This window comes from Humulus lupulus, chromosome 1 (genome assembly GCF_963169125.1).
Source record: "Humulus lupulus chromosome 1, drHumLupu1.1, whole genome shotgun sequence".
Classification (NCBI taxonomy): Eukaryota; Viridiplantae; Streptophyta; class Magnoliopsida; order Rosales; family Cannabaceae; genus Humulus; species Humulus lupulus.
The window spans coordinates 259959959-259971264 of record NC_084793.1 but is presented as its reverse complement, the minus strand read 5'-3'; positions in this window follow the sequence as shown (position 1 = coordinate 259971264).

Genomic DNA, 11306 nt, shown 5'->3' with positions numbered 1-11306 from the left:
TGTGGTTACAACTCTGGACACTATTTTCAGGAGGGGTTGTGTATTAGACTTTTTGGAAAGTTATCATGTTTGTTTGTTTATGTGTTAGTGATCTTGCTTGCTGGGGGAGTATTTAAATACTCTATTTTTTTTTCTAACACTTAATCTTTTGCAAGATTGTTTGTCTTTAAACAATCAAAAATATTTTTTTGTCTTTCAAAGTGCCAAATGAGGAGATTGTAAAATCCATATTTGGAAATTTGAATTTTGACAAATATTTTTTATTTATTGTGTTTATTTTCGGTTTGACTATGTTAAGGAAATTATCTTTGATTTTATTTCTTTTAAATTTTGATAATTCTCCTTTATTGCTTATTGTATATTTGGTAAGTTTATACAAATATAGTCTTCTTGTTTACATATCTTTTTAGACTTTATTTTCTTTCCAAATTTAACTAATTATTTCTCTGTTTTATTTTTAACCGAATATATCTCTAGGTAGCTTACAATCAGCAAAGAATGGGTAACTTCTCAAAGTTAGTCAAAGAGAGAATCTGACCATGATCAAGTCCAGATTCAAGCCGTTTTGCAGCTACAGAATCTTTGTCTGTTCTCACAATTTCGGCTGCATTGATTGTGATTGAAATTTTATTTTTTGAAAACTTTCCTTGTGTGTGTTGTGCGTCTAGAATTGTGTAAAGCTGACTTTGGGTAAGTATTTTGTGTATAAATACGAAACAAAGCATCGACCATAGGTTACCTCATCTTCGCCTTAATTTCTTATACTTTTGGAAGAGTGTCTTTCTTTTGTAAAGGATAGTTGTTATGCTATTCCTTGGTTATTTTGTGTGGCTTTGTAATTGCTTATGTGTTAAGCAAAATCTCAAAGAGAAGAACGTGAAGAACAACCTTCGGGAGAAGGTTCATCAAAGTCTTGCATCGGGAGGAAGCAAGCATTCATCAAGCAATTTGAAGGGAGTTCAAACCTTGGTGTCTTAAGGAGATTCATTAAGCAAATAGATAGTACATCAAGCTTGCAGCAAAACCATTAAAGGGAGTCTAAGTTTTGTTTAAGTCAATTAGTTTATACTTGTGAAATTTTACTTATGAATCTTATCTCTGGGCGTGGCCCCGTGGACTAGTAATATCCTAAAGTATATTAACACCATATAAAAAAAACTCTGTGTCATTTTATTATTCAGTTAATTCTATTTTATCACACTGGTTTGATATTCTATAATGACAAGAATTTGATATGTAGCTACTAAATACTGACTTATTGTACCAACTTATTTGTTTGACATTTAATTAATTTGGTTAATTAAATAAAAAATTAGTAATTATAAATTACAAAATTTCAACCATCGTCTATATCTAACTCTTGCTTGCCTTCTTGCATTCAAATTGTCTATGCTCGGACTCACCACATGCAAAGCATTTCAAGATGTAATTGCTCGCTCCCATATTCCAAGTATTACTATTAGTTTTGTTACCATTAACTCCTAGACGACTCACACTTCTATCTTAATCTCTCATTCAAAATTTACAATTTATTTGAAATAAATTGTTAGTGAGTAAACTCATTGTTTGTACAATTTTGTTAAAATAAATAATTAAAAAGTAAACTTGTTGTTTACATTTTCATTCGAATTAAAAATTTGTATGATCTCCACAACACATCGGCTCTATAGGCAAATTACTTTTACTTTATTACAATTTCGTTCAAATAAATAATAAAGAGTACTCATTATTTACATTTTCATTGAAATAAAAAAAAATTCTGTCTCCACTAGACATAGCTCCAATATTTATATATAAATATCATTTTTGTAAGTCTCTGTTGTGGGTAATTTCCAGCCCAAATGCGTAAATTATTTATTTACAATTTCAAACTAACTATAACTTATAATTAAATGTAAACTACATATTCATCATTTCAAACTTAAATACACATATAAACAATTTGTTTACAGTTTTTATTTTTAATGAAAATGTAAATTACTTTATTAGATTTTTGTTTACATTTTAAATTATTTTAGATAAAAAAAATTATATATATTTACATTACCAAAAAATAATTATCTATTTGAAATCTCAGTTCAATAAAAATTAATAACTTTAAATATTATGTTTTGGTAAGGTCATTTTAGTCAAATCATTAAAAAAAGATAATTGTCTAATTTTTTTTTAAAGAAAGTTGCAATATTTGTATCAAAATAGGGCAATATGTATGTGGTTATCTCATATAAAAGTTATTGAATAGTATCTTAAACAAGCATTTTTTCAAAATTTACTTCATTGGATCTCTAAATAGTTTTTAAGATAACCAAAAATTATCTTTAACATCACAGAATTAAATAAGTTACTAAAAATATAACCTAAAAACTAAGTTGTGTTTTAAAAGGTAACGAATAGATATCTTGAACACTTTTTAAGATAATAACCAAAACTAGATTTGATAGTTTTGTAATTATTTTACCATCCGAAGTGATATTTTAAAAAATAACCAATAAATATCTTAACTAGTTTTAAAAGCAACTTAAAAGTAATTTTTGTATTTTTGTAATTATTTTTACAAATATAATATCGGTATTTGTGTGATTATTTTTAGAACTGGTATTTTGTTTTTATAATTATTTCTTGTTTAGGCTACCTTATTTTATGCAGATTTTATTAAGTAACTGGTTACTTGTAATATCAGTTGTTTTTTTTTAATAACTATGTAATGCCAGTTCTTGATTCATTATTTTGGTTACTAATTCTATTATTTTGTTTCTGGATTTTAGTTTTAATTAATGTACTATCTACTAATATATTTGAAGTAAGGTTAATAACAAGCTGGTTTACTAATTTTCTATTTTCACATTTTTTTTTATTTTACAATAACATGATTTGATTATGTTTTAAAAAATTCAAAGCACGTAAGCATAAAGCAATTTTAAGAATATTGCCTTGATATAACCTGTTTTTTTTAATGATGTTATCATGAAGCAATAGAAGAAAGAAATATAACTTTTGATTTTGTCAGAAATTGTACGTAAAACGAGTAGAGATTGTACAACGGATCATTTGACCATATATATATATATATATGTATGACAATTCCCTTACAGGGTTTCACTTTAAGCTCTATTGGTAGGGCTCTTCAATGTTATCGACTCGTGAATAGTTTTCGGTGCGATTTTTTTTATGACCGTGTATATTGTAGTTGTTTAGAACATCCTGCAAATTTTCATAAAATTCTGAATAATTTACATTGCCGAAAACTAGGTTCAAACATGTTGTTTTCCACGTGTATAAAAAAAATAGTCACGCGTGCAATATATTTGAACCTAGTTTCCAGTACTGTAAACTATTCAGAATTTTCTAAACATCACGCTGATGTTCTAAATAGTTACTGAAATTCCGTTTTTAGTAATTACCAAATTAATTAAACCAAGTTAATTAATTAAAGTGCGGAATGGTAATTAACTGTTTAAATAGAATACAGTTCTGTCGGGATAGAAACCAAACTTGTCACGACAGAAACTGAACACAATAAAAAGACAGTGCAAAACAATAAAGAACACAACGAATTTTTACAAAATTCAGAAACCCTTTCGGATAACCTACTCCTTGGGGCCACGCCCAGAGAATAAAACCAATTAATAAATAATCACAAGTACAAAAACATTGACTTAAACAAAACAAGACGTCCTCTTGAGATTTGTCGCAACTTGTTGTACTTCTCTTCACTAATCTGATCTTGATTGAAATGCTCAACCACTTGAACTCCCTTCAATGGCCAGCGAGTGCTTGCATCCTCCCGACGCAAGGCTTGTAAAAATCTTCTCCCGAAGACTATAAACGTTGTGTTCAAATTACAATGTGTATTCACTCATGAACATGGTATAAACTCACCATTAAAAACTAAACACACATAATTCTACAAGATCACATGAATACTTATGATCTTGAATACAAAGATGAACTCTCACAAATATTATAATAAAGCTCACGAATAATGCACCAAAGGGTTCACTTTTCTCACTGCCTTTAGAGCCCTATTTATAGAGTCATTTTTCGTGCTCACAAAGGCTGAGAAAGAATTCTTCTAATAAAAGCAAGAATCATAGAAGTTATTCTTGATTGTCGAAGAGTTGCCTTATTTAGAAGATGCTGATCCGACAGATGCGATCTCGGTGGGGACAGCTCAGACTTGTGTCGGATCAAAGCAAGCTCAAAAAGGAAACAATAATTAATGACATTAAGAACAGTTTCCTGATTGTAATCCTTGAGCTGCACGAAAATATATCAACAAATAATCCAAAAACAACTTTGGGTAAGTACCGAATATTTGCAATAAATTTTGTTTCCTTTATAAACAAAATGAGACAATATAGGCTAAATAAGGAAGCACATTATTGTCCAAAATTCACACAAAAGGAAAGAGGGTTTCCGAAAATTGGAATAAAGGAAACCAAATATTTCCAAACAAATCTGAAAAATATAATAAAGGAAAACATCTATTTTCGAAAATTATAATAAAAGGAAAAAAATTAAATCAACCAATTTCTCTTTTAAGAAAAAATATATTTCTATAAAAATGCCAATTATAGGATTTACAATCTCCCCCTTTGGCAATTTTATAGACAAGGAATATCTATTTTTAAAAGATCCCTACAAAACACAAGTGCTTAAAAACATAAGAGTCACAAAATCATCAAAAAAAAAATGACTCCCCCTGCGAAAGATAACCAAAGCACAGTTAACAAAAGAAACCAATAATAACCAGCAGGTTAACATAATCAAAGTACCAAAAATAGAGTCACTCTCTCCCCCTCATTATCTGAAAAAATGCCAAAGAACAAGAAAAAGAAACCAAAAGAAAGACACATTAAGTGTTCTTTTACAACTAACAAAAGAAAAATAGATCAAAGGAACTGAGATCATCATGGGGCAGGAGAGTTGGATGCATTGAGAGTGGCCAATGAAGCAAGAATTTGGTGCTGAGTTTCCTCCATGAGAGAAAACTAGACAGAAAGACTTGTAATTCTTGTCTGGACAGCAGCAAGATCTGTCAGGACAGCAGGAGGTTCGGTCACAACATTTCCAGAAGCAGGACCAGCAAGATTAATTCCTTTGACTTTCCGAGCTGTGGATGGAGGATGATCATCTTTGACTGTATAGGTGGGACCAACCAGGGGAGAAGTCAAGGTCTCATGAGACTTCTTCAAAGGACGTTGAAAGTCCAAAAGTTTGTAAATGACCTGCGGAAACATCAAGTGTTGCCCCTTACGTTTGGCACCACTTAGAGACATGATTTGGTCAAAAATAACAGCTCCAAGATCTATGGCAACTCCAGTACCAATTTTGAACAATAGGAAGACCATATCTTGAGTGATGGTGGAGGAATGTGTGGTAGGCATCCAATTAAACACAACAAATTTGAAAAGAGCACCATAGAAATGAGTGAGATCGGTGACTCGAAGAGAGGTGCTCGGTTCCCACACCATAGCCTGACCAACCAGTTCAGACAAAACTTGGTCCTTTGCAAATTCAATAGAATCATCAATCTCCACAAGAACGAGATTGAGAGCCTTAGCAATTTTGGACGGGCTAAAATTATACCAATGACCCCGAACATAAACTTTATGGAACATAAAAGAAGATTGGTCTAATAACTCATCATTCAAATTTGCATAAAATTCTTTAACAACCTGAGGCACAAACCCAACAAACCCAGACAAGGATCGCAACCAACCTCTTTCCTCTAAAGTAAGCAATACCCCAAAAACACGATGAGGAGCAAAAAGAAAATTGCGTTCACTTATAAAATGACAATGGTCATAAAATTGCATGTTCTTCTCATTATCATTAAAACAGAATGTAAGGGAATGGGCTTTGAAAGAACCTGAGGTACGGACAGGAGCACCTTTTTGCTTCGCAAGTTTGGAAGACAATTCGGGAAATGCCAATAGAGTGGTGCCTTTTGGGTCCGATGCAACAGGAGAGGCTTCAGATGGGTCTTCGTCAGATTCAATCTCCTCAGCCAAATCATCAAGAGGAACTTCAGGATTTGGCTCGGTCAAAGAAGGGTCCAACTCAGGCTGAGAATCTTCCGTCTCGGGAGAGACATCCTCCGATGAGGTGCATGGGGGAGGATTGATTTTGGCCTTTAATTTAAAACGAGATAAAGGAGATGAATTAGAGATGGAGCTGGTACCTTTAGATTTAGCCACTTTGGCCTTTTTCCCTTTCTTCGATCCAGCAGCTTTGGACTTACGTTTGCCCTTTGCCTTGGGTGTCAACACATTAGGAGATAGCGAGGATTCCGAATCATGATCAGATGGATCAGACATAGCTTCAGTGGAAATTGATTTGGACTGACCAGTTGCCAAGGCTGGTTTGGCTTTTATTTGACCTTCGGGATAGGCAAGTGAAACCGCCGAGGCTGGGATTGGCTCAGCATCCAAATTCGAGAACATAACTCCTTTGCTAGAAGCACCAAGAACAGATGAACTTATAGGACCCGAAAGAGCAAGAACCTTCTTTCTTGCTGTGGTTTTAGAACGACGGCCTGGAGTAGGAGTGACATTATGGATTGATGCTGGGACCGAAGGAGTGGCAGTGGGAACAGATTCAGGAAGTGTCTCCTGCTGAGACTTCATGGACTTGGAAGATGAACCACGGCCTCGAGTCTTCATGGCTGCTAAGAGAGAAACAAGTGAAACGCACAAAGAAAGAAACCCTAAACACTTTGGTTATATGTGAGAGATTTAACAAGAAAACACTGATTATAAAACAACCAAAAGGACTTCGAATATATAAAGTATTCGGAACACAAATGAGGCAAGTTCAAGAATGGGTAACCAAAAATGGGTAACCAGATTTTTAGTGATAAATGCCAAAATATCTCCCTTTTTAAAACAAATTCTGTCACACCTCAAAATTGGAAACTTTTGAATATTTTTAGAATATATTGAGATAAAACAAATAAATTGCATAAATTATTTTTTCAAACCTTTTTTTTAAGAACACGGTAGATAACAGATTTTATTTTTCAAAATTTTTTATTATTTTTATTACAAAAAATTGCCGAAAATAAAGTGTAAAATGCCATACCATATGTGTCCATGTAAACCCCAAGTCCTGTTCAGAAGAAACAAGATAACCATATTTTTCACAAATTAGAGAAATGAGTTATAATTCAAATACTAAGAGACCATAATTCGAAAAACATACCAATCACAAAACATATTTAAGACAATTCATTATATGTATGAGTCTTACAACCATCTTACACAGTCTTGAACAGGCATATGTGTGTGCATGTGTAAGCAATTTGGCGTTTCTTTTTGGCCTTTTAAAGCTAGGGTCATTGCCCATATTTGACGATTGTAGCCTTTTTCAAATTGTAACCATAATGGAGGCTATAACTCTTATACTGATGGTAGCCCTTTACACTGATAGAGTATCCTCCAATATAATTGCTAATTACCTGGTACCAACTTACTCAGTGTCGGCTTTCACACATCAGTATAGGTAGCTCTTTTCCAAAATGGAGCCTGAAAAAGAAACTGGATTAAGAATGCTCATACAATGATAAAGATTTGATCAAATATAAATTGGATGATCTATAATTTTTCAAATATGGTTTTTTATTCCAACAAAGTATAGGACTTATAACGATCATTCTCTAAAATACAAAAAATATGCTCATCAAATTTCTTCCAATCAGGACAAGAGATTTACAAAAACACATATGCAAGGCAAGATAATCAATTTATTGGCAATTTCAAATAAAACAAACCCCCAAGGACTTCCCGAGGAAATCAAATCTGACCGTGTCTAAGGCTTTAGTAAAGATATCTGCAATTTGTTTGTTAGTCTCAACATATTCTAAAATCAATGTTTTGTTTTCAACAAGTTCCCTAATAAAATGATGACGAATGTCAATATGTTTGGTGCGAGAGTGCTGAACAGGATTTTTGGAGATATTAATAGCACTTGTATTATCACAAAAAATGGTTAAAGTTTTAACATCAAACCCATAGTCTGCCAACATTTGTTTCATCCACAGAAGTTGAGTACAACAGCTTCCAGCAGCAATGTACTCAGCTTCAGCTGTTGACAAGGAGATGGAGTTTTGTTTTTTACTATGCCAGGAGACCAAATTGTTTCCCAAGTAAAAACAACCACCACTTGTGCTTTTTCGATCATCAGTGTTTCCTGCCCAATCTGCATCACTATAACACATAAGGTTAGATTTTGTTTATTTGGAGTACCAAATGCCTAAATCAAGAGTATTATTGATGTAACGAATAATTCTTTTTACAGCAGTCACATGAGACTCCATGGGGTTCCCTTGGAAACGAGCACACACTCCAACACTGTAACTTATGTCAGGGCGACTTGCAGTTAAGTAAAGGAGACTCCCAGTCATACTCCTGTAAAGAGTTGGATCAACTTTCTTCCCATTTTTATCTTTAGACAATTTGACCGTGGTACCCATGGGAGTTTTAGCAGCTTTAGATGCATCGAGTCCAAATCTTTTCACAAGACTTCTTGCATACTTGCTTTGTGAAATGAAAATTCCTTCATCAGACTGCTTTACTTGAAGTCCTAGGAAGAAATTGAGTTCTCCTACCATGCTCATCTCAAACTCTTCTTGCATTTGTTTCACAAGTTCCTGCACTAGAGAATCATTAGTAGAGCCGAACACTATATCATCAACATAGATTTGTGCTATCATAATATTTTCATCAACATTTTTGATAAACAGTGTTTTGTCTAATCCCCCTCTCTTGTACCCCTTTGAGACCAAAAATTGAGTTAGTCTCTCATACCAAGCTCATGGGGCTTGTTTCAGCCCATACAAAGCTTTTTGCAATTTAAAAACATGATTAGGATTGTAAGGATCCTCAAACCCATTGGGCTGTTTCACATACGCTTCCTCATTCAAAAATCCATTTAAAAATGTGGATTTTACATCCATTTGAAACAATTTAAAACCAAGAACACATGAAATAGCTAGTAATAATCTTATGGATTCAAGTCTTGCAACAGGGGAAAATGTCTCATCAAAATCAATTCCTTCAACTTGAGTGTACCCCTGTGCAACTAGTCTAGCTTTATTTCTTATTATGGTCCCAAATTCATCAGTTTTGTTTTTAAATATCCACTTTGTACCTATAACATTGGTATGACTCGGTCTAGGGACAAGAATCCATACCCCATTCCTTGTGAATTGATCTAACTCTTCTTGCATAGCATTGATCCATGATTCATCATTTAAGGCCTCCTTCACATTTTTCGGTTCCAAAGTGGAAGTAAAACAAACAAATTGAACCAAATTTACATACCTCTTTCGAGTGACCATACTCTCTTCAAGATTTCTCAGAATAAGGTCAGAAGGGTGATTCTTTTTTACTCTGGTTGATGGTTCTTTTTGAATGGAGTCAGAGGAAGTAACTGGATTTTCCTTCTCTGTTTGCCTAGTTGTTGTTTCGAGAGAATTGGCATTTGATACGTCAGCAGTGGCTGTTGTCCCCTCCGAAGGCTGTGCTGTCGGATCTGCCATTTCTTTGTGATGTTGAACATCTATGAGCCTGTCAATTTCCTCCTCATGGGAGTACTCAGAGAAATCTTTTAAATCATCTACAACCACATTAGCTGATTCCATAATAGTTTGGGTTCTCATATTATAGACACGATAAGCCCTACTATTAGTGGAATAACCAAGAAAAACTCCCATATCACTCTTAGCATCAAATTTGCCTAGATTCTCACGATCTCTAAGAATATAACATAGACACCCAAAAACATGAAAGTAGTTAACATTGAGTTTTCTACCTTTCCAGATTTCATAAGGACTTTTGTTTGTACCTGGATGCAGAAAAACACGATTAATTGTGTAACAAGCTGTATTAATAGCTTTTGCCCACAATTTCTTTGTGAGTTTTTTGTTGTTAAGCATAACTCTGACCATTTCCTACAAGGTATGATTTTTTCGTTCAACTACCCCATTTTGTTCAGGGGTTTTGGGAGCAGAAAATTCATGCAAAATTCCAAACGATTTACAATATTCATCATAAACAGAATTTTCAAACTCCTTACCATGATCACTCTTTATTCGTACAATCTTTCCAATGTTACAATTTTTTTCAACTCTCAATCTTGTACATAGAGTTTGAAAGCTTCAAATGTATCTGATTTCTCTCTTAAAAAATCTACCCAAGTAAATCTAGAAAAATCATCCACACAAACAAAAATGTATCTCTTGCCATTAATACTTTCAACTTGTATAGGACCCATGAGATCCATATGCAATAATTCTAACACATTTGAAGTATTAACATCAGACAATGCTTTATGGGAAATTTTCAACTGTTTTCCCAATTGGCATGATTCATACTTACCAAGCGATTCTTTACCCAACTTGGGTATACCACGGATGAGACATGCATTAGCAATCTTTTTCAAGTTTTTGAAATTTATATGACCAAGTTTTTCATGCCACAAGTCAGTAATATTAAAACTTGATGAAGATGCATGACATGTGAATTTTTGAGTGAGAGTGTAACAATTATCCAAAGAACGAGAGCCTTTGAGAATAATATCACCATTTTGATTTAAAACATTACACTCATCATGTGAAAAATTAACATAAAAACCTTGGTCACAAATTTGACTTATGCTAATTAAGTTGGCTTTCAGCCCATCAACAAGAAGCACATTTTTCAGTTTCGGTAACCCTTCAATGTTTAGAGTACCTTTACCCAAAATATTTCATGTCATTTCATCCCCAAAAGTTACTACTCCCCACTTCAAGGATTTGAAGTTGGTAAGTATGTTGGCATTACCTGTCATATGTCTCGAACAACCGCTATCAAAGTACCATGAACTAGATGCATGCATTTTGTCACAGGTAAAAGTAGCCAAGCAAACAGAGTTAACTTTCTTGACCCATACTGTTTTTTATTTTGAATTTCTTTTGGTCAAGAATTGATTCATACCACCAAAGTGTTTATCATAATTCTTTTTGAACAAGTTTAACAGAGAAAAACACTTAGGTCTTATGTGACCTTTCATCCCACAAAAATGACAAACTGGTACAAAATGTTCAATGTTTCTTTTTGGAGAAATTTTCTTTAGTTGTAGATCTGTTGCAACAGATGGCAACTCTATCCTCTCAGCAGCGTGACTTGTTCCTGCAGCACGGTTAGTTGACACAACAGACGAATAATTCATAAATTTTACAAAAACCGTTTTTCTTGAGGACTCAGATCCATTAGATCCTAATCTATTGTAGTCACCAACCTTTTTTCCTACAGAAAGAATATCAT